This window comes from Gadus macrocephalus, chromosome 11 (genome assembly GCF_031168955.1).
Source record: "Gadus macrocephalus chromosome 11, ASM3116895v1".
NCBI classification, from domain to species: domain Eukaryota; kingdom Metazoa; phylum Chordata; class Actinopteri; order Gadiformes; family Gadidae; genus Gadus; species Gadus macrocephalus.
The window spans coordinates 17270550-17298202 of NC_082392.1; the positions used below are offsets into that span (position 1 = coordinate 17270550).

At 43.3% G+C, this 27653-nt stretch overlaps 1 long non-coding RNA gene across 1 annotated transcript in view; it reads right to left on the bottom strand.

The window, feature by feature from the left end:
- Window positions 1–12176: 12176 nt before the first annotated feature.
- Window positions 12177–27653, bottom strand: part of LOC132467918 (uncharacterized) — a 185981-nt gene continuing 170504 nt past the window's right edge. Inside the window, exon 2 of the long non-coding RNA XR_009528118.1 lies at window positions 12177–12545. This is a non-coding gene — a long non-coding RNA (uncharacterized LOC132467918). The remainder of the gene's footprint in view (window positions 12546–27653) is intronic.

A 27653-nucleotide genomic window follows, 5' to 3' on the forward strand; every position in this document is an offset into this window, starting at 1 on the left:
TTTCCCCGTTAGGGGGCACTGTTGAGCTGAACATCTTGCTACATCACCTTCAGTGTCTTTTTTTTCTATCTTCCTGTGACTCTGGGTGCGAGAGCAGGTTGTCACCAAAGATCGCTAGTAATCTAATAAACTCACTTCTAGCTGTCTTCTGTTCTATTCCAGAGGTCATGACAGATCAATATAAATTCACTTTTTACCTTCCTCCCTGCAGCTAATATGTTGCTGTGTCTTACACAGCGTGTTGCTTCCCTATCTCCAAGGTTACAGATACAAAAACAAAACTAGCAAAACACTTATGCTTATGTTTGCATAAATAACTAGTAATAAGGGAAACATAGGTGCCTTTTACACTCAATCTTAATTTCTAACAAAATAATACCTGTATCTGTCATTCAAACACATGTGTATACACGTTTCTGCAGAACAGTTTAAATTGCTTACATGTATAAGTCCCTAATCACAAATCCCATGATGCCACAACTCTCAAACTGTTTGTTTTTTATTTATTAGTGTCTCATTGGACTGGTCCCCTCCTATTTATGTGTATACAGGTCTGCAAACAAAGGTAATTATGGTTTGCGCTCTAGAGATGTGTTACAGATGTTGTTACCCTGGGCTAGAACTGAGTTAGGGAAAAAGGCCTTTAAATATGCTGCGCCCTCTGCCTGGAACACTGTACAAAAGGACCTGAAGCTGTCACAGCTGGTTACCTTAGGAGAATTCAAAGCGATGCTAAAGGACAGGGAAGATAGTACTCTTGGTAAATGCAACTGCTTATATATATGTATATATATATATATATATATATGTATATATGTATATATATATGTGTATATATATATATGTGTATATATATATATATGTGTATATATATGTATACATATGTATGTATATATATATATGTATATATATGTATATATATATGTATATATATGTATATGTATATACAGTATGTATATGTATATATATGTATATATGTGTATATATATATGTATATATGTATATATATATATATATATATATATATATGTATATATATATGAGAGAAAATAGAAAGAGAAAAGAGAAAAGAGAAAGAGAAAGAGAAAATAGAAACAATTGTTTTTATTTTCCGGATTTTTATTACGAGGATTGATCAGGTGCTTTCAGAACTCCATTAAGGAGAAGGCAGGACGTTTTCATATGGCAAATCTGTATCAGCTGGACACAGTGTTGTGGTCTACCTCAGAAGGCTGCAGAAGGCTGCGCCAGCCCACGAAGAGTGCCGGTAGGAAGGAACCCAGCTGGGGGTTCCATTATGGAAGCACTGCTACGTGTTGCCAACATCAACCGGCCTCTTAGCTCCAGGTATGGTTACCCTGAGTCCAGACATCTGGCCTCAGGAGGGTAAACCGATGAGCAAGGACAGAGGTTATGCTTTTAAAGAAATCCTGAGCGCTATCTAAAAAGTAGAGTAAAAGGTAAATTCTGTGATGGAACAAAGATAGTTTATGGAGCAAATTGTGTTTCTGGAAACCCAGATGTCTCATGTACGTTGGAATGTCTTAATTTAATAAAATCAAACATAATTCTGTGGTTGATCAGGCATTAAGAGAGCATCATATGATAGAAAACAAAACAGGTTTAAGTACTGTCTGGACCCTATGTTTTCTTTTACTTCCATCTTTGCCTAATTACGCAATTGTATCGTTACAGTGCCTGTATTCGTTCCTACCGCAAGGATTTGCCCCGGTTGGTTAGAACTGAGATTTATCTAACAGAATTCACCATTTGCATTGCATTATTGTTTTGTTTGCTTAAGCTACAGGCTAAATTGAAATGATCACCACTGAACCTCATATCTTAAAAGAAAACCCTGTAGTAGGTTTCACACCATTCCCAAGTAGCAAATAAGTACCAAATCTTTCCGGATGATTGCATCATGCAAATTGCTGGAAAAATTGTAGCCTTGACTTAAAATTCACATATTTAAAACGGGGTTAGGGAAAATGGATGTGGAGGGTCCCTGGAGCAATGACGAGCCAAGCTAATGTGAGCACATACATCTCACTGATATTCACAAGTTGAAGCGACGCCAGTGACTATGATGACCATGACGACCTTGTGCATCCTGGAAGCAATCAGAGATAACTCCTTCTCCCTCCCTTATATCAATATGGGCTGTATTCAAAATAAACCTGACGGACGGACGGGGGGAACGGGGACGGGGGGATGGGGAAGGGAGCCCACCAGCCATCCATCCGTCCATCCAGCCGTCCATCCAGCCGTCCATCCAGCCGTCCATCCAGCAGGATTTAGGAAAAGCAAACGGGGAGAGTTGGCTCCCTCATCACTTTCCCCCGGTCAGTCGAACAGAAGCCTAATGCATTCTAATGCTGTGTTCCAGGAATCATCAGAGTGCCGCTCCGACCCTGCTCTGCCACGATAACTGGCTGACTGATTAGGTTTGGAATGCTGGTTAGCATACCCCTCATCTCCACGTGTATCCTTGACGTAGATTCACCAATCCTGGCCTAATGAAGGGCTTGTCCTCTCCTGTCACATTGACATTGGAAGAGCCATCTTTGGTGTGATAGCCACATAGTCACCGCCTCCCAACCTCATTCAGATTGATATGGGCACAGACATTAGTCTATTCAAACTTGGTTTATGATGCTGGGCTTGGTCATAGATAATTGGAGTGACCTTCGTTGAGTGTGGCTCTCTGGCTGACTTTCTGCTGAAAAAGTCTACCTCTTCATGCCTTTGGTCCAGAAAAAGTTTGAATTTGTGAATTGCTCAGTCTGCAGGAAATTGGATAGACTTCTAATTAATTTACAGATTGATTCCTGATGTAATCCTAATTGATTCACTGTCTGTTCCCAACAGCAGGCCTGGGATCATAATATCAGGAGTTGACAGTTTTGGTTTGTAGCTCAATAATGGATCTATTAATCAACATTATACTCGATTTGGTATCTTTCTTGGTGATCTTTAAAAATCCCCTCAACAAAAGAAAATTGGTGGGACTGCGTCTGTTGCACGATGCTTCGGAATATATCCTAGGATGTTTTATTATATGCTTCATGGACTCATTTGCAGTTCGGTGGTAGACAAGTTACTGGTTTTCATCTTCAAGAAGGGGCTTCTGTTTTTAGTCCCTTGTGAATTCCCTGTTTATGTATATGGTATAACTGTGTGTGTGTGTGTGTGTGTGTGTGTGTGTGTGTGTGTGTGTGTGTGTGTGTGTGTGTGTGTGTGTGTGTGTGTGTGTGTGTGTGTGTGTGTGTGTGTGTGTATATTATAGTAAAGGTCAAGTGAGCCTATAGCTAGTTTCTTTTACATTTTTGTTCATCTTAGCACCCCTCTGGCTATATTTGGCTTTCAAGCAAAGGCTAAACCAACAAAATAAGTTAATAGGTTGGCGAAGGAAGGACAGAAATATAAACATTTTAAGTAAGAATAAAAGTTTGTACGAATGCCATCTCCCGGGTGCTCAGAGCGAGACGTGATTGATTGGTTCTGTCTGTCTGTGCTGTTTGCTTTGGATGTGAGCACTCAAAGCTGTGATTCCTTCTATCCTTACTCCGACGTCAAACCACCAGAGTAGGCGTTGTTCGGTGGAGAGTACATGCTTGTGTGTGCTTGTGCATTTGTGTTTATGCAGGCTTGTCTAGTGTGTGTGTGTGTGTGTGTACACATTTAAAGCTGGAGCTTCATGATTTCTTCATTAATGTCTCTACTAGATGTTTAACCGATGACTTCCCTGGTAATTCACATTTATAGAGGTTCCTGTATACTCCAGTATACAGTACTAACAAAAAGTAACATTTTAATTATTTTTTTTAATTTTTATATAGCATTGTTGAAGGAGCCTGAGACTCAAGAACTTCATTGCCAGTGACTGCTGGTGTAATTGTTGTGCATTTGACAATAAACCATCTTCAATCTTGGAATGTAAACTTAAAAGCCCTGTTTAAAACCTACGCATAGTTTGTTTTGTCAGGAGGGGATTGAGGGTTGTATCATATTTAATTCATTAATCTCCTTTCCCTGTATCTTAATTAAATCAGATTTACAGATTGCTACTGATAGTATCTCAAAGGGGAACAGCTTTATTCTACAGCATTAGAAACGTCCCTATCTTAAAGTTAATATGATACCCCATTTAAAGATGCTCACTATAAGCATGCCTGTGTGCTACAGGCACATGTATGTGTTGCACGTGTCATGTGTTTTCCCAGTCGCATGAAAGGCGTCTGAGCTGTGTTTGAGAAAAGTATACCCCCACTTAGCACTGTATTTATATTAAATATTAAATCCAATTTAAATACAAAATTACCAAATGAAATATTAACCAGTCAGTGAATATTTAATGCAAGCCCTTTACCATTGGTCTGGTATTCATTACCATGCAGCACTGGATTTAAATGGGCGTTTTCCCTGAAGGCCGTGTACATGCGCCCAGTTCCATTCCGCAAACATTCAACAGGGGGAGCAATTGCACTGTTCTGTCAGTTCAGGGGACAGAAACCAATGTAAAGAGAGAGAGGAACAGAGAGAGAGAGAGAGAGAGAGAGAGAGAGAGAGAGAGAGAGAGAGAGAGAGAGAGAGAGAGAGAGAGAGAGATGCCTTCTGTTTGGTTTTGTGTGCGAGTAAGGTGAGTTTTTAAGAAACAAATAATGGTTGCATTTTAATATTCTGTTTTATTTTGTTAAATTGTACATGATAGACTTTCCATTACCTGCTGATAAGAGCTATATAACAGGTAGTCCTCAATTCACATCCCAGCACACACTTCAACTATTTCCATATCTTAATAACGCAGGACAAACAAAATGATCCAGCCCATTCCTAACCACAGCAGCTCTCGTGACTCCCAGAGCAGTGCGAGGAGCTTGTGTGAGTGCACCGAGTCCCCACATTGCAGCCAGCCACTGCAGTCCACTAAACCCCAATGGCTCCTTTAACGACCAACCACCCTTTTGTTTGTTTTGCCATAAAATGGTTGCTGATTCAATGGAACAGGGAGTTCAGATATGAACGGCGCTTCATCTAAGCACGAATGGCAATGATTAATGTCGTGGACATCGCATGTCTTTTTGCCATTTCACTGCAGACATATTGGAGTGGGTCTTAAAATGTACGAATCTTCAGAAAGCCATTACTGCTCGCTTTTATTCTATCTTCTTTCATCTGAGAATTGATACATCAATAGCCATCGTGGTGAAATATCCTTTCACGCTCACATGACTATATTGATTCCATTTTGATGACTAAGCTGGCTCAACCAATTAATATTTATATTGAGATTTGGTATCTGGTATTGTATGTGTCTAACCCTGATCAAACACTCACACTAATGCAGACAAATCCTGGGGACTTAGATGCTAATCGTTATGGCGTTATATTATTATGGCGGCGCATTGGAGAATGAGAGAGAGAGAGGGGTACATAGGAACAAAGAGAGAAGTGAGTTAAAGAAATTCACTTTACAAGGGGGTGGGGGGTGGCGGGGGGAAGGGGGTTAGAGATGCCTGGGCTTGTGGCTCTTCAGAGGCGAGTAAGGGAAGCACATTAATCATTGGGAGACATCTGCTCATTCCACCGTTTTAGAATTCTGTCAAAGAGCTGGAATTCACCCTGCCCCACCACTGCACACACACACACACGCACGCACGCACGCACGCACGCACGCACGCACGCACGCACGCACGCACACACACACACACACACACACACACACACACACACACACACACACACACACACACACAGGCGTGCGTACACACACACGCACAAGCGTGCATACAAACACACGCACAAGCGTGCGTACACAAACACAACCGATATACACACAGGGTTGGGCGAGGTCTAATAGAATGGTATATTTTGGTTCAATAAAATAATGTGTCCATATCAATACCGTCTAAAAATATGTCTTGTTATACGCGCTTATTATATTTTTTATTCTCATTCTCATTTCTCTAACCGCCTGTGATCTTGGGTCGTGCTAACTGTCAACTGCCGCAATTTGAGGCGAGAGAAGATGATCTGACGTCAGCCAATCAGGGACTTGTGCACGAGACACGAGCATTTGATAGTGAAGGCGCTGAAACGACCACTAGCATTATTAACGAGACTGAGCTAGCACGGCCCCTGTCTGACAGAATTTCACTTTCCAAATGAAGGAGAATGGTTATTATCTTTTGCTATATAAAAATCGATGCAAACAAGGTATGAAGTGATGGCCAATTGTTTTGATTACTCCACAACCTTAAAAGGCCGGTAAGATGTGCCTGAATGATTAAGGCAAACTTAGGTCTCAAACTTTAGTGGAATATGAAAATACAAAATACGATGCCATCGTTTTTCTTAAGTTGGCTGGCAACATCACACCATCTCATGGTGAAACTGCTCGACAAAATCTCCCCGTTTAGTGTAACCAATAACCAGATATAACGCTGTTTGAATAATTCCTTTCGGGCTATCGTCCTAGCCTAGACTACCAACACAAAGTTATGAATAGCAAGCTTATGGAGGTCATCATTAATGGCTAGCCTATTACTCAAACATGCCTAGTAGCCTCATAACCGATTTGTTAATGGGTTTATTATGTATGAAACAATAATGGGGGGGAAAAAGTAAGTTGCAGACGATTGCTTCCACCCTGTGGCTGAGGAGAGCGTAGCAGCTCATGGGGCATTGGAAACAGACATTTAAGATCTCGCTTAATTATACGAGTTGCTTTTTCTTCTACGGTTGAACGGTAAACCTTGGTGTTTTGTGGAGAGGTTTTAAGAAATGGATATAACAAACCCTATCTCTCTCACATGCACGCCCGCACCCACTCATGCACATACACATGACAAGAAAAAGATGGACAAATCTGTCCTCCATTAAGCAAGAACAGGCAGAGTTAAACATCAGAGGAAGCCAAAGCCTATCCAAGCTAAATGTATCAAATTTCAAGCTCATTTAAGATATTTTAATGTCTAATGTCTTAAAAAAAAAAAAAGAAAAAAAAGTACAGATCCTATGTGTGCATATTATCAGGCGTATTATCATAAGTCTGTTAATTACCAGGTATTGTACTATGTAAGTGCTTATTAAACGTAAGCCTTTGTCACTGCACCCTGTCTACACGCACTCGAGCTTTCTCTCTCACACACACACACACACACACACACACACACACACACACACACACACACACACACACACACACACACACACACACACACACACACACACACACACACACACACACACACAGGTGTATAGTATTTTGCTGTGTTTGATCGATGTGTCAAAAATGTGTGGAGCCCTGAAGCCTTGTAAAGCTCTCTTATTGGCTGGAATGGATTCTGCTTGTCCCCAGGGGTTCTCCTCTATCGAATCATTGAGCATCAGATACAATCCGAGTTCTCCCTGTAAACATTACTGCTCAACTGGTGTCTCCAGAAAAGTACCAGTAGATGAAGCCGCGCTTTTCATTTGGGTTCTGGGGAGGACTGGCACTTGTTCTCAATTTCTGTGTCTATGAAAAGACCCAGCTCTCTCCCGACACCCTTCTCTCTCCCTAATGATGGTCTAGTCTTTGCTCTGGCAGTTTATCAGCCTTTAAGGTTGCGTTTTTTTATTGTAAAATGCAGATATTTATCTTTTTTCCTGGTAATGGGATATTTTTCTTGATGCACACATTGCATAGGCGACACGGCAGGGTAGAAGTTCTGTGTCCTCCTCCTATAGCCATTCATTATTTTATAAATCTTTTATTGCCCATGTTCATTTTAATATTGCAGAACCCTTCTTTATTTCCCCCCTCCCCAGATCTGCTTGGATAAAGCAGAATGCAGAGTAATTTCCACTTGAATAACCACCTCCTCATTACTCTCCTCTTCATCTCCCCGTGAAACTGGTTCCATTTGTCCTTTGCATGTTTGAAAATACACACTCAAGAGGGTTTCTTGCTTTAGTAAAAACAGTGGTACTACAGCACAAAAGGAACTATTGTAATGAATTGTTCAGAATGCAAACGGATAAGGATGACTGAGTCATCTTAAGACTGCTGAAGCAGATAATATATAAGCGTGAATAAATGCTGCATTAAAATCAGCAGTTATTATGAATAATAACCCAAACATGGGAGGCTTCATACCTAAATTGACCGTGAATGTGTAATCTGTATAAGAAAGATGATGTGATTCATCGTTCTGGTGTCTATTTTTAAATAGTTACTTGGAAGAGTGATGAAATAAGGCCACGGTAAGACAGGAAATGAATGGCTGTTTAGTTCACAGTATAGCACATTGTACAGGAGATTTAAATGATATCATCCTCCACCCCAACCACAGCAATATTGCACACATACACAATGCTAATGTGTTGAACGTGCCGTGTATAGAGTCAGTGCCAGTGTTTATCTTTATTCAATGACAGATGTCAGTTTCATTTTCCTTCTAGCAGTGACATCTGTTGGATCACTGATGAGGAAGTCAAGGAGATTAGGGCCAATCACACACACATTAGTGTGTCTAGCAGGGGGCTGCTGTACTGATGCCATTTGTTGCTCAGCAAACTTAATCCAGGGCGAGAAAAATAAGCTCTGGTGAGTGAGATTAACATGCTCTTAATTTTTAAGGTTTAACAGACTACTGATTATTTTTTCATCATGTCTCTCCAAATTACAAAGTTAACTTATTCATATTTTTTTTTGCAGGATCAGTTTATTTGTACAGCGGTTTGCCGGCGAGCTCTTATTTGATTTTGGATGGCGTTCACTTCACACCGCCACCCGAACACACACACACACACACAAGTGCACACACACACATTTCGACCACTTCTACTGAGGGCAGCTATGTGGGCTCATGAAAAACAAACACACATCTACCCATACACACACACACCTCTACCTACACACGTGCACGCAGGCACACAGGCACGCACGCACGCACACAAACCTCCACACACACACGCACACACACACACACACACACACACACACACACACACACACACACACACACACACACACACACACACACACACACACACACACACACACACACACACACACACACACACACACACTAGGACTGCTAAAGCTATCCTTGGAGGAAAAAAAAAAAGAAACCCTGAAAATAATAAGCATTCACTTATCACCTCTTTCGGATTGGTGAATACGTGTGAGACAGCAGTTTGCCACGAAAGACTCCGGCAGGGAGGATAATCGGTTTGGACGTTAACATCGGCGCTGCTGGGATGAGGCGCGTGTCTTTGATGTCTGCTGAGCGGCGCAGGGGGTTAACATGGCACTGCAGCGCTGCCGTCCTCACGCCTTACAGCAGACAACTTGAAACGGAGCAGTTTGAAGGTGGATCCTCTTTGGGTTTCACGAAATGGAAGGAGTCGCAAGAAAATATTGCTGAACTACAAGCCAAAGAAGATCGACTCTCCAACACGTAGGGAGTTAAATGTGTTCGGGGTTCTGAACACTCGTCTATGATATATATTTTTGTACACATTTCTTAACCGTTCTTTAGCTGGGACATGAATGCAAACGGCTTGAATGACGAAGGCTTATGCTGATACAATAAATCATTCAGTCATTGTTTCACGTATGACTACAACATTACGAACCATAAAGTATGCCCTCACAATGTATTGTACGTCTGATCTTTGTTAAAGCGTTTGCCCCAAATAACATTCTCAAGGGCCTACACGGTTTCGTATGGGTCTCACAAACGGTTGGGGAACAACAGGAGTTGCCTGCTGACCCTAGCTTGAGCGAGTGTGACCTGGGATATGAACACGCACCCCACACCTGTTCCTATGGAACCCAATGGGGCAATTCATTTCTAAAACCTTAACGACAGTCACTACTGCTCTGATCGCATGATTTTAACCTTGCAGGAATCGCAGTCGGAATTTCTCAACGCTAACAAAGGAGTTATGTTACCCTTTAAGGAAGAATATCAGCTCATCCTAAATTATATCCATCAACTTATTAACAATGCATGTCTTACCTTGCCCTATACTGCATCATTTTGGCATCGACGCTAATTCAAAGGGGCAGTAAAGCATAGAGGCAACGTTTGACACGGGCATTGAGATTCTGACTCCCCGTAGCCAACTCAATACCTCATGTTTTTACTGCGTTGTCAGCCTTCTTTCAGAGGCACTTTTGTGAAATTGCACGGTCCACTCAATTTACGCTACGTTTTTCCTTTCAACTCCAAAAAGCCAAATATCTGAAATCACTCAACATGACGAGATGTTCCCTGATGGGAGATATTGGAAATGTTAACAATTGTTAGTGTTTGTTATGTGTGCATGGATGTGTGATTGTGTGTGTGTCTGTCTGATTGGCCTTTATACAGAGGTGTATAGTAACGAAGTAGATGTACTTCGTTACACTACTTAAGTATTTTTTTGGAGGATTTGTACTTCACTTGAGTTTTTTTTTTTATCAGGACTTTTACTTTTGCTTCACTACATTTATAAGTTAAAAAATATACTTTTACTTCGTTACTTTGACATTTGCCACCTCGTTACTCGTTACAAATTAAAATAGTCTCTGCATGAGATTCCGAGAGGACGAGAAGAACCACGTACGGTACTCTCGCGAAGAAGGTATAAATGCGGGATGCGCGCGCCGCGCGGGGGCGGCAGAGAGATCACTACAAACATGGCAGCCGCAGAGCATGTGGATGAGGGAGACACAGAAGACGACGCACAGCGTTCAACAGAAGTCGACGACGGACACCCGTGGTCATACCTGGAAAGTATGTTCAGCTACCTCGGGATGGGGGCAAATTCCTACCGAATGAAGTGCATGTTATGCCTTCCGAAGTGCCACGAAATAAAGGCCTTCAAAAACTCCCCGTCTAACCTCAAAAAACACATCGTAAGTGCATTAAGTAAGCAATGTCATTTCATGTGGCAGGAGGGATATACAAATGTGTAAAACATAGTTTTAGCTAACATTACAGGCAAGTTGCTAACGTAACGACGTGCTAGCATGGTTGCGTGCTCGTAGCAAGTTGCTAACGCTATGTGCTAACGTTAGCAACTTGCCCGTATCACACGTGTGGTGGTGTCGTGGACAAATAAACCTACGCCACACACACACGCGCGCACGCACACAAGTGTTCAACCCGGTATCACGCGATTGCGTGCTCCTGCGCACGAACGTTAATCTATTGAAGCGTGTTCCAGAGCACGATAGTCCGACTTTTTGCGTGTTACACAGAACGAAGAGAGAAAGAGAGAGAGGGAGGGACAGAGAGAGAGAGAGAGCGAGAGAGGCTTCAGAAAGCGTGTGCGCAGATAGTACAGTGCACCCTAGTTATGTTTATGCCAAAACCACAAATGCTATATGTATATATATATATATTTATACCACGGTCTGCGGGAATACTCGATTCTGATTGGATGCAGGGTGTGCATTAACTCCTGATATACGGACACCTGGACAAGTAGTTCCGTCAAATTGTCTGTTTACCGTTCTCAATTAATGCGCTAGCTGGCGTATCGTCTCTAAAATAGTAGTAACCATAGCAACGCGAAACAAAACAAAGCTCAGCGGACTATAATACCTCCCGCTACCTCCCGTTCTAAAGTCGTAGCTATGGTCCGTCCTAATTACTGGAGGAGTGAACAACGTTTCCGTTGCATGAGAACCCAACGGGCGTGTAATGGTGGTTCCGGGTATTAGTCGGATCCTCAGGCGTAACCAGGGAAACAAATGTATGTTTTGTGGAAAACTTTATATTCAGATTGTAAAACGCATGAAAATATAGATTAATGGTCTTAATTTGGTCACCGTTGGTAAGTGACCGTGGTATAAGCGGGATAATGCCCTTCGAGGTGTCCATTATCAGGAATTAATGGACTTCGCGGAGGCAACGGTTCACGCCTCCACGTCGTCCATTAATTCCTGATAATGGACACCTCGTCGGGCATTATCCCTTACATATATATATATATATATTGCCTAATTATATATATTGCCTATATATATGTATAGGCTATATATAATTAGGCTATAATTATATTATTTAGCGTGTAATGAGACAATCTATAGCCAAATTGTCGAAGATGCCCGAGAATCTCCGGGGATATCGGCATGACGGAAGATTAGCATTGGCAGAGGACCAGGCGATCCAATATAAGTAGGCTATAGGCCATAGTCAAGTCAAGTCAAGTTTATTTATATAGCACATTTAAAACAACAGTAGTTGACCAAAGTGCTGTACACAAATACAATATATTTGTGTACATAGGCAGAGATACGGACGCAGTAAGGTATTGCAGTAATACGAGTGATTGAAATTACCATTTAAACCACCAAAGTGGTCCAAGCACAATGAAAACAGTTCATACTTCAAGTCACAATGCGCGCAGCCATCTTGAATTCTGTCTCGGAATTTCGCTCGGTCACCACTGAGTTCAACCGAGATGGCGAGATCGCCGTCCGAGGAAAAGGGGCGTGTTTGTGCGTGTCGCTAGGCAACGTCCTCGGACCTCCGAGACGGATGGATATTAAAACGCACCATTAGCTACGTCGCGGAAGAGGCGGAGCCAGGCTGAGCCAAAGTCGGCGCATTTTCCACATAGCCTGCATTAATAGAGTCATTTTGTAGTTTTTATAGTTTTTATAGCTGCTAGGCATAAAGAGTTCACCGTTCAAAGCGGGATGTTTATTGCGGGGGAGGAGCCACGGCGGCAGTCGTGATCGTAATTTCCGGTTGGTGCACCACGGAGTACTCGATTTGGAACAGCACTCACATCTGAAAAAATTACGTAGTAGATAGTGCGGAATCGGATAGTATACTTCCTTTAAGTATACTCATGGAAGTACGGGTATGGTCTCACGGAAATACGTGACACTGTCACGTTATTTAATCTATTGAAACGTGATCAGGGACACGTAGGCCTATTTTCTAAATTTTGTATTTCAATTGGAAGTAGGCTATTTGTCGTGTCACTAAGCATGACTTCCAAACTAAGGTTCTGTCCGGGAGCGTTCTCCCTAATGTCCCTTATGGAGCTCCGTACAGATATAATTGTCTTAGAACACTCCCATTCAGAATGCATTGGTTTACATTTCGTTCTGTGTAACACGCAAAAAGTCGGACTATCGTGCTCTGGAACACGCTTCAATAGATTAACGTTTGTGCGCAGGAGCACGCAATCGCGTGATACCGGGTTGCACACACACACACACACACACATACACACACACACACACACACACAACCTCTTGCAGGCAGACTCAGAATCTTGAGCCCATTTATTAGGGAACAGGTGTTATCGGGATTCCATCACTGCATTCCCAGAATCCTGCATTGTGAAAGTCTTCCCTTTTTTTTTTAAATGGACAATGGCATTTTATTCTACATACAAAACAACCATAGTATTTTTCAGGAGTCCACGACCACCCTGCCCGTTTTGACACACAAAAGTAATTTGACACTTCTGGGATGAGCCAATGATTCATCTGTTTGGAAGGTTTTGTTGGAGACAAACAAAGAATCTTCAGGCAACAGATGTGACAGCTGTGACTGCTCTCTCTCTCCTTCGTCTGCTGGGTCCTCTGTGTTTGCCTACCTGCTACAGGTAGCCAGTGGGCGGGGCTGAGAGGCTTGTCAGCTGATGAGGTGCACCTGTGCAGGGCCCCGTTTCCCGAAAGCGTCGTTAGCCTAAGTGGATCGTGAAGTGCGTCGAAAGGGCATCGTAGAGTTTTCACCGCGTTTCCCGAAAGCATCGTAGGGAACGAACGTCTTGAAAACGCTCGTAGCTAACGAGTACTCCAGGGGTGCTCGTAGGTACTCGTAGGACGCTAAGAGCATCGTCAGCTATAGCCTCAGTGGCGTCACCATCGGACATTCCGTATATTGGATGCGTTTTATTAAAACGCATTGCGCCTTTATGTTCTTAGTTTGGTAATTAATAAAGATTATTAATTTATTTATTAATAAAGACGTTAAAATGGCCAAAATAAAACGGGACAGTCCAGAAAATGTTTGCGCAGGCAGGGCACTCAAAATGTGTGAGAGAAAGTGGGGGGATTTGTGCAGACTGACATAGGCTACTCATAAAACGTAGCATAAAATAATGTAAAAAATAAATTAAATTAAACAAATAAAAAAAAATAAAAAAAAACGAAATAAAATAAATGAAAAAAATAAATAAATAAATAAATACAATTTTTTATAAAAAACAAGCAAAGGAGCAGGCAAAAGGCTGGGATATGGTGGGGATTGGTCACGTTGACGGGAATGTTTAGTGACATGAGGGAGGGTGGAGGGGGTTAAAAAAAAGTCTCAATCACTATTCGACGCGCATGAAAACCAGCCGCGTAGTTATGAGGGAGGCCGTCCTCACACCGATCTTCCTCATCGTCATCGTCCTCAACGTCCTCCGGTTCAAGCAATGCCACCCCAGCCTTAGCTGCAATGTTGTGCAACATAGCCGTCACACATATCACGGCGCATGACTTGGCCGGAGAAAACTGGAGCCCTCCGCCTGACTTGTGAAGGCATCTAAAGCGCAACTTCCACCTCCCGATCGTGCGCTCAACGATGCACCGGGCCAGACGGTGGGCTTCGTTGTATTCCTCATCATGGACGTCTCCCGGGTTATTCACAGGTGTGAAGAGGAATTATTTAAGGGGGGAAAATGCCGTGAAACGCACAGGGGCATTCAGGATTAGGACTGATATATGTCGGTTTAAGCCTAATAAATTGTGTTTTAATGTCTTTAGCATTCATATAATTGCAGTCTATTTTTTTCGTAGGCTACTCTGCTGTTGTCCTTGATGGGGATATATTTTAACCCTTTTTAACACAATTTTCCTGCGACATTCCTGCGTCTCCCCCTCCTACCGAGCCCATTTCAGCACCGTGTCAGTAGACAGTTACAATCCTACGACGTCGTGAGTGCAGCGAATGCGCGTTCACGTTAAGAGGAGTTTCGGGAAACGCTCCAAAGAAATTGACGATGGATCGCAAGATCCATCGTGAGAATGGTCGTACGAGCGTGGATCCATCGTTATCGGGAAACGGGGCCCAGGTCTGCCACGCAGGCTGTAGCCAGTCTCTCTCTCTTTCCACAGAGGCAGGTGGGCTTGGGTTCTGTTTAGGGTGGTTCCTTAAGGTTTTGGACCTTTGGATTGGTTCCATGTTTTGTTTTATGTTAACACTATTCAACATCCCCACAGCACACTTTCCACTGCCCATATACATAGGCTAGTCGCAAGAATTGTGTGTTTGGTCAGTAGTTCAGTTGGTTGGTCACATATGTTGGTTTGCTGTTCAGGTTTGGTTTGTTGCATTTTGTTTGGGGATTTCCAATATGGTAAAGATGGTTTGTTGTTCCCAGTATTTGTTTTGTCTGTCTGGGTAAGTTTCCTCCATTCTGGCTCGGTCGGTCCTTGTGATTTTGGTACTGGTTTTCTGTCCAAACCATATAATCGCACATTTTCTAATCTTCCATACGCTACACTAATCCCTTTACAGATTTCATGATACTTACTTTATTCTAATAAATAACTTTATCCCTTATCATGTGTGGATCCCTGTGAGAAGGTGAAATCCTCCCCCTTCTCACTGTCTCGCGTTAGAGCAATTAGTATTATTATTATTATTATTATTATTGTGTGTTTGTGTGTATATATAGATATATTAGATTGGGCTGTTGTAAAGTTGGTCTTCCGTCCCGGTAGGGGGCAGTATGGTAAGAGCTTTAGGTGAAGAATTTCCCCCCCCAACTAATGGTCTGGCCCATACGGCCTTGATTGGGCCAATTGGCATTTCCCTATTTAAGGGCTGCTCATTTGGTGTTTGGGGGCTGAAGGTGGTGCTGGCTTGACGTGAGGCCAGTACGAGAGAAGTATGGTTAGGTTAGGTTAGGTTAGGTTAGGTTAGGCTATGCTATGCTATGCTATGCTATGTTATGTTATGTTATGTTATGTTACCTGAGTTTATGTTTGCTGACGGATGGAGTCATTTCCTTTTCATTTGAAACGTTGCTCTATTTTTTTGTGAATGTTTTGGAGACATTAAAACTTCACCTTTTCTTAGTCCTCAGTCCATTGCCCTCATTTTTGCCCACACTCGAAATTCCCAGTTGGCCGTATCCCAGATACGTGGGGCGACCACGCCGGTCCCTCACATTTGGTGGCAGTGGTGGGATCTTTTTTTCGACGCTTCTGAGAAACTGGAGAGACGAGGGGGAAGACAAGGACTCGGTGGACAGCGAGGACGAGGCCGAATCTGGCGACGAATGGAGCAGAGGCTGTCCCGAGGAGTTCTACTGGAGATGGAGGAGGAAGACGGCCATGGAGAGGACCAGGCATCCGGCGGAGACCCGCTTGAGGGGTCTAACCTTGCCGCGGTGTGTAGGCTCTTGGAGTGGGAGGTGTCCAAGCAGGAGCAGCACTGGAGGAGTGTCCATATGCAGCTGAACCAACTCAAGGAGGATGTCGAGGCTGACCGGAGGCCTTCACCTGCACCAGATCCAGCACCAGCTCCAGCATTGGCACATGCACCAGCACCTGCACCAGTAGCGCCTCTGACCTGGCCCAGGGCGGCCATTCCCAGGCTGGAAGAGAATGACGACATTTGAGCAGTACCTCATGACATTTGTGAGGTTAGCAATGGCTTTGGCTGGCCAAGAGAGGATTGGGCCGTCTTTATAGTACCCTACCTCGCCGGCAAAGCACGCAGCGCCTATGTGGCAATGAACATGGGTCATGCCACTGATCCCCTTGGTAATGCGGCCTTTACTGTGATTGTGTAACGGAGGCTGCTAAGGGGGAGACGGGGGGCGTGACCTCTTCGTTGTGGATCACCGCGCCTCACAGTGGCTGGGTAGCATGAAGGACTAAAATGCTCTCATCATCCGCCATCCTGTTGGCGAAACTCCAGAGGTGGTGGGAAATGTGAGAAGGTGAAATCCTCCCCCTTCTCACTGTCTCGCGTTAGAGCAATTAGTATTATTATTATTATTGTGTGTTTGTGTGTATATATAGATATATTAGATTGGGCTGTTGTAAAGTTGGTCTTCCGTCCCGGTAGGGGGCAGTATGGTAAGAGCTTTAGGTGAAGAATGTTCCCCCCCAACTAATGGTCTGGCCCATACGGCCTTGATTGGGCCAATTGGCATTTCCCTATTTAAGGGCTGCTCATTTGGTGTTTGGGGGCTGAAGGTGGTGCTGGCTTGACGTGAGGCCAGTACGGGAGACGTATGGTTAGGTTAGGCTATGCTATGTTATGTTACCTGAGTTTATGTTTGCTGACGGATGGAGTCATTTCCTTTTCATTTGAAACATTGCTCTATTTTTTTGTGAATGTTTTGGAGACATTAAAACTTCACCTTTTCTTAGTCCTCAGTCCATTGCCCTCATTTTTGCCCACACTCGAAATTCCCAGTTGGCCGTATCCCAGATACGTGGGGCGACCACGCCGGTCCCTCACAATCCCGATCTTTGCTCTGACCCGAGCCTCGTCTTAATGCAGCCAAGGAGATGGAAGAGCGTTATGAATAATTATTAGATGATTGTGTTGTACAATGAAAGACGGTAAAGATTCAATATGAATGGCAAAATAAGGATGGGATTTTATTTGAACAATAAAATATGTGTTGGGCAAATTATAGAGAGGCTGAGATTATAGATTTCATATTCAAAAGGCGAAGGGGTGAAAAAATTTAAGAAATATATTTAAGAAATATAGGCCTACTCAAAGCCCAAATCATTGATATCATACCCTATCCAATAATAAAGAAATTTGAATTTGAATGGTAACAATTCCGTTAAATCCTCGTCCTTGTTTTGAACGTCTCACTCATGGCCGATCAGTTGTGTTCGAAATCGTTCCCTATCATGGATGTAGTGCACTAAATAGGGTGCACGCCATTTTGTAGGGTGTTCGAATTCTCAGTGGTCCACTATATAGGGCACTATATAGTGGACTTAAAATAGGGTACATACGATGTTCCCTACATGTTACTCCCGTATACCACAATGCAATGCGGTCGTGTTTTTTCCGGAGAAGAAGCTGAATAACCGAAAACGAATACATTTAATGATGGAGTCTCCGGCTTTCAAAATACTTGAACAAGGAAATGTAACATTCAACATCAATACAACTTCCAGCTTTCCTCGTGAGTGCCTGGTATGTTTACATGATGTGGGCGCATCTGTCTACGTCACACAAATACCCGGTGCATTTACTGACGCCAATGACGTTTAGAAATGTTCAGCGTAGTGTCCGAATTCTCGTTCCCTATTCCCTATATAGTGCACTAAATCATGTACACTATATAGGGAATAGGGAACGAGTGTATAGGGAACGATTTCGAACACAGCTGTGTTCTTTCTGATTAGCTCTTAATTGAGATCACCTGTCACGCACCCCTTTATTAAAGGGGGTGCGTGGGTTTGGTTTACTTTTCGCATCGGCCTGTGTCAATCGAGGTTGAGTTAAGTGAGGGTTGAAAGTTTTCGATCTAGATTGCAGATCACTATTGTCACTTTATACAAACTGAAAGTATGCGTTGTTGCGTGTTTGTTTTTGTGGGCATTTGACTGAACAGCCCAGACAAATATTGCTACCAACATGGCACTTCGAAACAGACCACGGCAGTGAGTAAAAGTTATTTTCCTTTATTAAATGTTGACGTTTTTGGGCTGTCTCCTCAGACACAAGCCATCAGTATCCCTGCTCTTTGCACCTTGACATGCATGTCGCCGCTGTTTGTTAACCTAGCTTTGCTGATTTGTATCTTGTGATGTGTGTGTGTTTTTCTTAACAGGTGTTAGATGACTGGCAAGATCTATGGGGGGGCCCCCTTTGGGCCCCCCCATACCAACTTAGTCTTCAAAGGAATCTAGTGCCATGGGACTCCAGTGTCTTCAAAACATCCTCGGAATACATGTGTATGAATGGTCCACCGAAGGGTTGATCTGGAAGCCACCACGGTCCACGCAGTAATCTGCTGCGTGGGCCGTAGTGGCTTCCAGAGCCATCTTTCGGTCTTGGTCAGGATTTGTTACAGTTGCCCTTCAATGTAGCAGGCTACGGGTTTCTGAAGAAGCCTGCTTTACGTAGCATTGGAGTACAAATATTGTGCAAAATGCTCATGTAATTGCACTAGCACTAGTAACCTGTAGATTAGCTTAGTTTAACGTCATTCCATGCTGTCTCTGTCAAATGTGTGGCTTACTTTAAGTCCACAAGGCCCTCTGGTAAACCACGTTGGAACACCCCTGGACAAGGTGATTAGTCACTGGGTGTGTGCTAAAGTTTTGTTCCATTTTTCACTAGTTGGTTAAGGTTTGGTAGAATTGTTTGGATGCTAGCGACGTGATGGCGTATGTACAAGAGCCTACCGTGGCCAGGCCACAGTTGCGACGGTCACGGCCAGATGGCCTAGTGTGAGTGCAACCTTGATTGCATTTGTATACTGTTTACCATTGGATGTTTATGCAATTTGGCTTACTTCATCCGCAGTAAAGCTGCATTTGACTATTCCAGGGTCGTTTTTTTTTTTTTTACCCTTGCTTACAATCCAACGGTTGTGACCACTTATGCAACTGGGCTGTGAACCTTGCAATTCTAGTTGCATATTTGTGCACGCAAGCTTGTCCATTTCTATCGCCATCACTAACATTAGCTTCAGCATTTCCTTGTAGGCCATTAGCTGACTTGTGTATTGGAGCGATGATTTGGGTATTTTAAGATGCTTGAAAACCTAAAATAAAGCAAAATGCGTGTCTGGTGTGCAAGAGCCAATTTGTTGGCTTGCAGTAGTCGAGGAGTTGCCGTAGGTCGTAAGCCATCTGGAGGTTGTGGCAATGGAGGCTTGTGGTAGATCTGCCATCCAAGAAAGGTTAATTCTTCTGAAGCATGGTTAATAGTTTAGTAAATTGAATCTATTCATATAGAACTATAAAATCCAAGACTGCAGCCAGTAACTTGGCTGCAGTCAATTCAAACAAATTCAATAGTTTCATATGGCGTATATTCAGTGATCATTGAGCTCTCAATCACTAATACAGGTCCTCACTTCGTCAAGCTCTTAATGACAACTTCATTACTCAGCAAATGTAGTGCAGCCTAATAGTAAAACAAATAATAATAATCACAGTTATGTGTGTGTGTAGATTATTTTAAGATTACTTTCTTGTTCTTTTCTCTTGGTTGAGAGTGTGGAATGAGATTCAGTCACCGTTGATTCCCACGTGGTGCATAGAGATGCGCTGGTTCAGCCGCGTTGTGGATGCGGGTCCCTCAGCAGGGCAGGCGTTGATCAGACGTCTTCCCAGGCAGGGCGGGCGGTCTTCTCGATCACAGGGCAATCTTCAGAGGCAATCGTCTTCTCACTCCTCTCTCTTCAAGACGGTGTCACGGCACCAAATGTTAGATTTCAGCTTATTTCTAAACTGTTCGGACAGACTCTGCGTTGTGTATTTTCAGTTGTAGTAATTCTTGAAGTCGAAATCAAAGCAACTTGACAGGTTGGATCAGAGGGTTGAATAGATGGTTTATTCCAGGATGTAATACAGCGAGATACAGACTTAGGTTGAATAATCTATAGTGGACCCGGTGGTCGATGACTTGTTCCTTGGCTGTCGAACCCTCTTCTCGTCGAACCAAAGGGTTGGGGCGAGTATAATACAAAAAGGGGATATATGAATAACACGAAAACAGACGCACTCTCAGCACTGATAAGGTATCTGGCCCTGGCCATGTCCCGGAGGACCAGGTCGGTTCAACCTTGTTGAGACATAACGATGGCAGAACACCCCGTCAGTATGAGAGGCCCTGGCTTGTCCCTAGACTAGAAATGTGAACAACAGAGAGACACTAAAATACACCAACATTCTACACTGCCTATCAAAAGAGACTTCTAAAACATATCTGCTAGAACAGTTCCTATACTTTTTGTATAATTTGGTCATGCTGCAAATTTACTTTTTGTAGTTGCTCCATATTTAGTTCTTTGACAGCCTCACCTGCTAGAAAAGTCTATTCAAATCGGCTAAATATAATGAACTAAATTAATAGCCATGAAATGTTGTCACTCATACTAATGGCAAATACCCTCTTTCAGTTGGTGGTTCAACACTGATGTCTCTCTAGGCTTGAGGGAGAGCTCACAAGTAAATTACACGAATGTCCTGGAGCAATTGGGAATACACTTTTATTTAGTCTACCTGACCAGGGACATCTTTGAACTATAGGTCACCTAACCCAAACTTTTCACTCTTGTTAGGTTGTCCTTTTCTCTTGTTTTAACCCGAAAGGGCTGAATTATCAACATTTCAGGTATTCTGTTTGGATAATGTGCAAAACTTGTGGCTTCACTAATAAAAAAAATTAACGAATGTATTTTTCTTAATGTGGTTAAACTATTTAAAGATTTGTATGCAAAATATTTCTGCTCAATTTGTGGTCAACGAAACTCTGAAATTTTTTAATTTGATAAAACACAACTATGGGTTAAAGGTATTTGCTTTGGGCATCTTTTGATATTTTTAGAATCTAGCTCCATTGCCGTTAGAAATGGTGTCTCCCAGTACTGCAAAGTGCTTCCACAAGTTTAAAAAAGAATGGGCAGAAAAGGAACTGCCAACTAAATCTATTTAACATGGGTAGAAAGTTTCCATGGAAGCTCTTGGCTGCTGGTTCCCAACACAGCTCCACTGTTAGCCTGTGACCTTGCGTTTAACTTTTTTCGACTTTTGGTGACTTTCACAAAAGAGAAATGAACTGGTTAATACAATAAACAAGATATTTCATGGTACCATTTTGAACTGTTTGTGGATATTGCATTAAATCCATATGCTTGAAACTTTTCAATAATGCATATCAACGAAACAATGGAATGAAATAAATAGTTCAAGCAATTTCTGGGACTTGGCTGCTTTTACATTATTACTCATTTTGGGGGTTATTTCAGTCTCTCCAACCTGCAGGTCGTGCGAAGAATCATGTGAATGGGAATATTCTATAAATGTCTTTATCATCTTTCGTCTCAACACTTCTGCTGCAGCCGCTGTTGACGCGTATGAGTCCTTTGAGACCCCCTTTGATAAAAGGGGTTCTCAAATGTTGACCCTCAGTCACCTATTGCATCACTTCCTTTAGGGCTTCGGCCTCCTAATTTATCATAGTATAATTGAATGCCCTCTTTCATATATATGATACCTCCACCACTGGGACGTGGCAACAATTCTCCAAATCCATATGGGGGGGATGCTTTGTTGACAGTAGGGGTGTATACTCGACATAAATAGGAAGCAAACTCATCTCACAAATGAGTAATGACATCTCACAAATATTTATTTAATAAATTGTTTCAATTTATAATAATCCAAAATCCGTTGGCTTTTTGTCGAGGGAATCCAGGGCGACGCTCACTTCCGGGTTGGCCAACATACGTCATTCCTCCACCACTCTACTGTAAAAACACATGTTCAAGTTGAATGAGATTAATAATAATAATTCTGCCATAGTATTTATTTAAGGGGGGGGGGGATACAAGTCTTTTGGCCATTTGTAGTGTTGATCAGCAGAGAAATAATTTGTCCGCAAAGACGGTGACGTCGCTTAGCAACGGTAGACGCTGGGGTAGACAAGTCACCGGACTACTACCCATGCAAGTGAACGGAGCGTTCCACGGCATTGAGAAGACCCGTGTAATAAAGGCCTATAATATTTCTGTTAATGGCATAGATTTCTCCTCAGATTAGGCCAATAAACCAATGGTAAAATAAAAATAAAAACGCTCGATCAAAGGCCCGGCCCGAGTATAGTGGTGGGAAATATCGGCCCGACCCGGCCCGCGTCGGGCTCGGGCTCGGGCAGAGAATCTAAACACTGACTGGAACTACTTAGCAGGTGTCTGTAGGGCTATATGTAAGGGATAATGCCCGACGAGGTGTCCATTATCAGGAATTAATGGACGACGTGGAGGCGTGAACCGTCCGACGCGAAGCGGAGGACGGTTGCCTCCGCGAAGTCCATTAATTCCTGATAATGGACACCTCGAAGGGCATTATCCCGCTTATACCACGGTCACTTACCAACGGTGACCAAATTAAGACCATTCATTTATATTTTCATGCGTTTTACAATCTGAATATAAAGTTTTCCACAAAACACATTTGTTTCCCTGGTTACGCCTGAGGGTCAGACTAATACCCGGAACCACCATTACACGCCCGTTGGGTTCTCATGCAACGGAAACGTTGTTCACTCCTCCAGTAATTAGGACGGACCATAGCTACGACTTTAGAACGGGAGGTAGCGGGAGGTATTACGCCTCGTTTCCACATACGTACATTCTCGTATGCGATCCAACCGTCTCCGACCGAAAGTCCATTCATTCCTATGTGATTCTCCGTAATGTCCGTTTTTCCTCCGAGACTCCTCCCCTCCGTAAAATTTCTGTCCGGTATGTCCGTAATATACGTTCAAAAAATTTAACTTTCGCCGTCGTTTTACGGAGATACCGTATGAAAGTACCTTGCAGGCCAAACTCCTCAGCGATCTCTTTCCAAGCCTGTTGGTTTTGTTTTTATCTCTGTATATGTCGATCCTCATGTTCCAAAGTACCGGTCTTATCCGGGGTCGGGTCGCGGGGGGAGCAGCTCATGCAGGGGGCCCCAGACTTCCCTTTCCCGGGCCACATTGACCAACTCTGACGGGGGGATCCCGAGGCGTTCCCAGGCCAGTGTTGAGATATAATCTCTCCAACTAGTCCTGGGTCTTCCCCGAGGTCTCCTCCCCACTGGACGTGCCTGAAACACCTCCCAAGGAAGGCGCCCAGTGGGCATCCTTACCAGATACCCGAACCACCTCAGCTGACTCCTTTCTAAGTAAAGGAGCAGCGGCTCTAATCCGAGTTAGGGAGACGCCAGCCACCCTTCTGAGAAAACTCATCTCGGCAGCTTGTACCCGCGATCTCGTCCTTTCGGTCATCACCCAGCCCTCATGACCATAGGTGAGGATAGGAACGAAGATCGACCGGTAGATCGAGAGCTTTGCCTTGCGGCTCAGCTCTCTTTTCGTCACAACGGTGCGGTAAAGCGAACGCAATACCGCCCCCGCTGCTCCGATTCTCCGGCCAATCTCACGCTCCATAGTACCCTCACTCGCGAACAAGACCCCGAGGTACTTGAACTCCTTCATTTGGGCACTCATTTCCTACCCGGAGTAAGCAATCCGCTGATTTCTCCTAACATCTTTTGTCCGTAAATAAATTCATGCCCGTACGTAAAACACTAGCGACTCCTTCCGTAACTTTACGGAAGCACGGACACGAAAAACATACGTATGTGGAAACGAGGCGTTATAGTCCGCTGAGCTTTGTTTTGTTTCCCGTTGCTATGGTAACTACTATTTTAGAGACGATACGCCAGCTAGCGCATTAATTGAGAACGGTAAACAGACAATTTGACGGAACTACTTGTCCAGGTGTCCGTATATCAGGAGTTAATGCACACCCTGCATCCAATCAGAATCGAGTATTCCCGCCGACCGTGGTATAACAGGAGTTAATGCACACACTGCAGCCAATCAGAATCAGAGTATTCCCCCAGACCGTGGTCTAAACAATATTATTCACGAGTTATAAACAACCCCTACACATCAATATTAATCATAACCCTGTGGAAATTGCCATAAGTGAGAGACACAATTTCGCACGTTGAGCACACAGTTGTGTTACTCGTTTATTTAGTAAGAGAGAAACGGGAAATCAAAACGTGCTGAAGGTAAACAAATCCCGCATGGGCTATGACGTCATGAGACGCTCGTAATCCTTAAAAGGGACAGCGATCCCTGAACCACCAAGACAGTAAACGACATGCCTAACACAATTGAAAGAACAACGCATAACAAAATAGCCTACTGTAGGTGAATTATGTTACACTCACTACAACCCATTAAATACGGTATGATTTCTAGATGTCATGGCAACGTCCGCTCGCGACACTGGACTTGCGATCGAGGCATCAACGCGGACGTTCATTCACATAGCCAAAAACAAGAGAATAGATGGCTAGATAAAATAAACATCAAGACATACAATTCTAAAAAGAACAGATGAAGCAGCTACCCTTTTTTCCTTCGCGGTTTGCCTACAGAGCAGCGCACCTGCATTTAATATAAGCCTATCCGTGTATTGTCACAATTTCTCAGTATCAAAGGTGAAAGTAGAAACGGGTGGCCAAAAGCTGTCATATTGTTAGTTATCACAGACAATTTTCAACAATGAATGATCTGTACGGAGCTCCATAAGGGACATTAGGGAGAACGCTCCCGGACAGAACCTTAGTTTGGAAGTCATGCTTAGTGACACGACAAATAGCCTACTTCCAATTGAAATACAAAATTTAGAAAATAGGCCTACGTGTCCCTGATCACGTTTCAATAGATTAAATAACGTGACAGTGTCACGTATTTTCGTGAGACCATACCCGTACTTCCATGAGTATACTTAAAGGAAGTATACTATCCGCACTATCTACTACGTTATTTTTTCAGATGTGAGTGCTGTTCCAAATCGAGTACTCCGTGGTGCACTAACCGGAAATTACGATCACGACTGCCGCCGTGGCTACTCCCCCGCAATAAACATCCCGCTTTGAACGGTGAACTCTTTACGCCTAGCAGCTATAAAAACTACAAAATGACTCTATTAATGCAGGCTATGTGGAAAATGCGCCGACTTTGGCTCAGCCTGGCTCCGCCTCTTGCTACGTAGCTAAGATGGCTGCCGTTGAGTACGGGGAGTGTCCTTCGATCCCCCATGTTCGATCCACACTTCAGGATTAGCCCGTTTTGAGTACGGCATCCGGGTCCTTGAAGTATACTTCTTTTCGCCGGATCTTACTCAAATTTTGGCTAGTAAGTACGGACAGTACGGGTATTGGAACACGGCACAGGTTCGAGCGTGTGCATGGGTTGAATTGCGTGTGTCTCACGCCGAATGCATGAGACATGAGAGCCCTGTACTTACGTGACACAAACCAGCACCGCAAACGTTCTCTCCCGCTTGAGATGACGTCTTTCTTTATAGGTTCATGGGTCTGATTCGCCGATTTCCCATGCTGATATCCCCGAAGATTCTCGGGCATCTTCGACAATTTGGCTATAGATTGTCTCATTACACGCTAAATAATATAATTATAGCCTTATTATATATATAGCCTATACATATATATAGGCAATATAGGCCTATATAATTAGGCAATATATATATACAGGGCCGGCGCTGGCCGTTTCAGAGCCCTAGGCGACTCGAAATCAACTTGCGCCCTGGACAGGTCTTGCGAGCGGGGGGGGGGGGGGGGGGGTGCTACGCTGACGGTTTCGGGCCGCCCTGACAATTGCTCCCGCGCCCCCTCGCTTCTCCGTTCGCGTCGTATATTTTAATTGATATATTTTTTAATTAAGGGCGCCCCCAACGCATTTGTCGCCCTAGGCGGTCGCCTAGCTCGCCTATGCCGATCGCCGGCCCTGTATATATATATATATATACATATAGCATTTGTGGTTTTGGCATAAACATAACTAGGGTGCACTGTACTATCTGCGCACACCCTTTCTGAAGCCTCTCTCGCTCTCTCTCTCTCTCTCTCTGTCCCTCCCTCTCTCTCTTTCTCTCTCTCTCGTACCGTTTTGTGGAGCACGTTAATTGTCTTAGAACACTCCCATTCAGAATGCATTGGTTTACATTTCGTTCTGTGTAACACGCAAAAAGTCGGACTATCGTGCTCCGGAACACGCTTCAATAGATTAACGTTCGTGCGCAGGAGCACGCAATCGCGTGATACCGGGTTGAAGTGTTATGCAGGAGTGTCAATAAACAGGGTTAGCATCTCGAACGAGGCAGTTTTCCTCCTGCATGATACATTTTTAATATCAAGTGCTTCACTTTTTAATGAAAAATACACAAATAAATCATACAAAATCTGTAACTTGGAAGTTAAGCAATAGGCTATTGGAAATTTGCCTGTTTGTTCATAGGAACTGTAGTAAAATGGCATGCTGTTCATTAAAATAGCTTTGTGTTTGTTTTTTTAAATTGTATTTGTTGTACAGCAATTAGATATCCAAGCTCAGTGTCCTGTATGATGTTTTAGCTTTAAATTATTTGGTATTTTTGAAAGATAAAATATAGTTGACAGTTGACCAACATTTCTTTTTTTTTGTTAATGTTGGACATGCCCACAAACGGGACATCAGGGTGAAAGGGGTTAGAAATCCAGACCTGTCATTGTGGTAACTGTTGAATGATGTCTTGAGTATCATTTGAACTAATATTATTTTGTTTAATTTTGTGTTTTTCATGTAGAGAGCACATCCACAACATCTAAAGAAATATGAGCAGCTGACCTCACAAAAAAGAAAGAGGGCTTCGGAAGCTGGGACCTCCACCCTCAAACAGACCACGTTGCTGGCTACCCGATCCATATCTCAGAGTGCTGTTGACAGGGCCATTGTTAAGTATGTTGTCAACAATCTCCAGCCATTGTCAACTGTCGTGAATGAAGCCTTCAGAGAGCTTCTCACAGATCTTCTTCCTACTGCCAAAGTCATCACACGGGTCACCCTGCGATCAAGGTGTGAAGATTTTGCAAAGTCTATGAA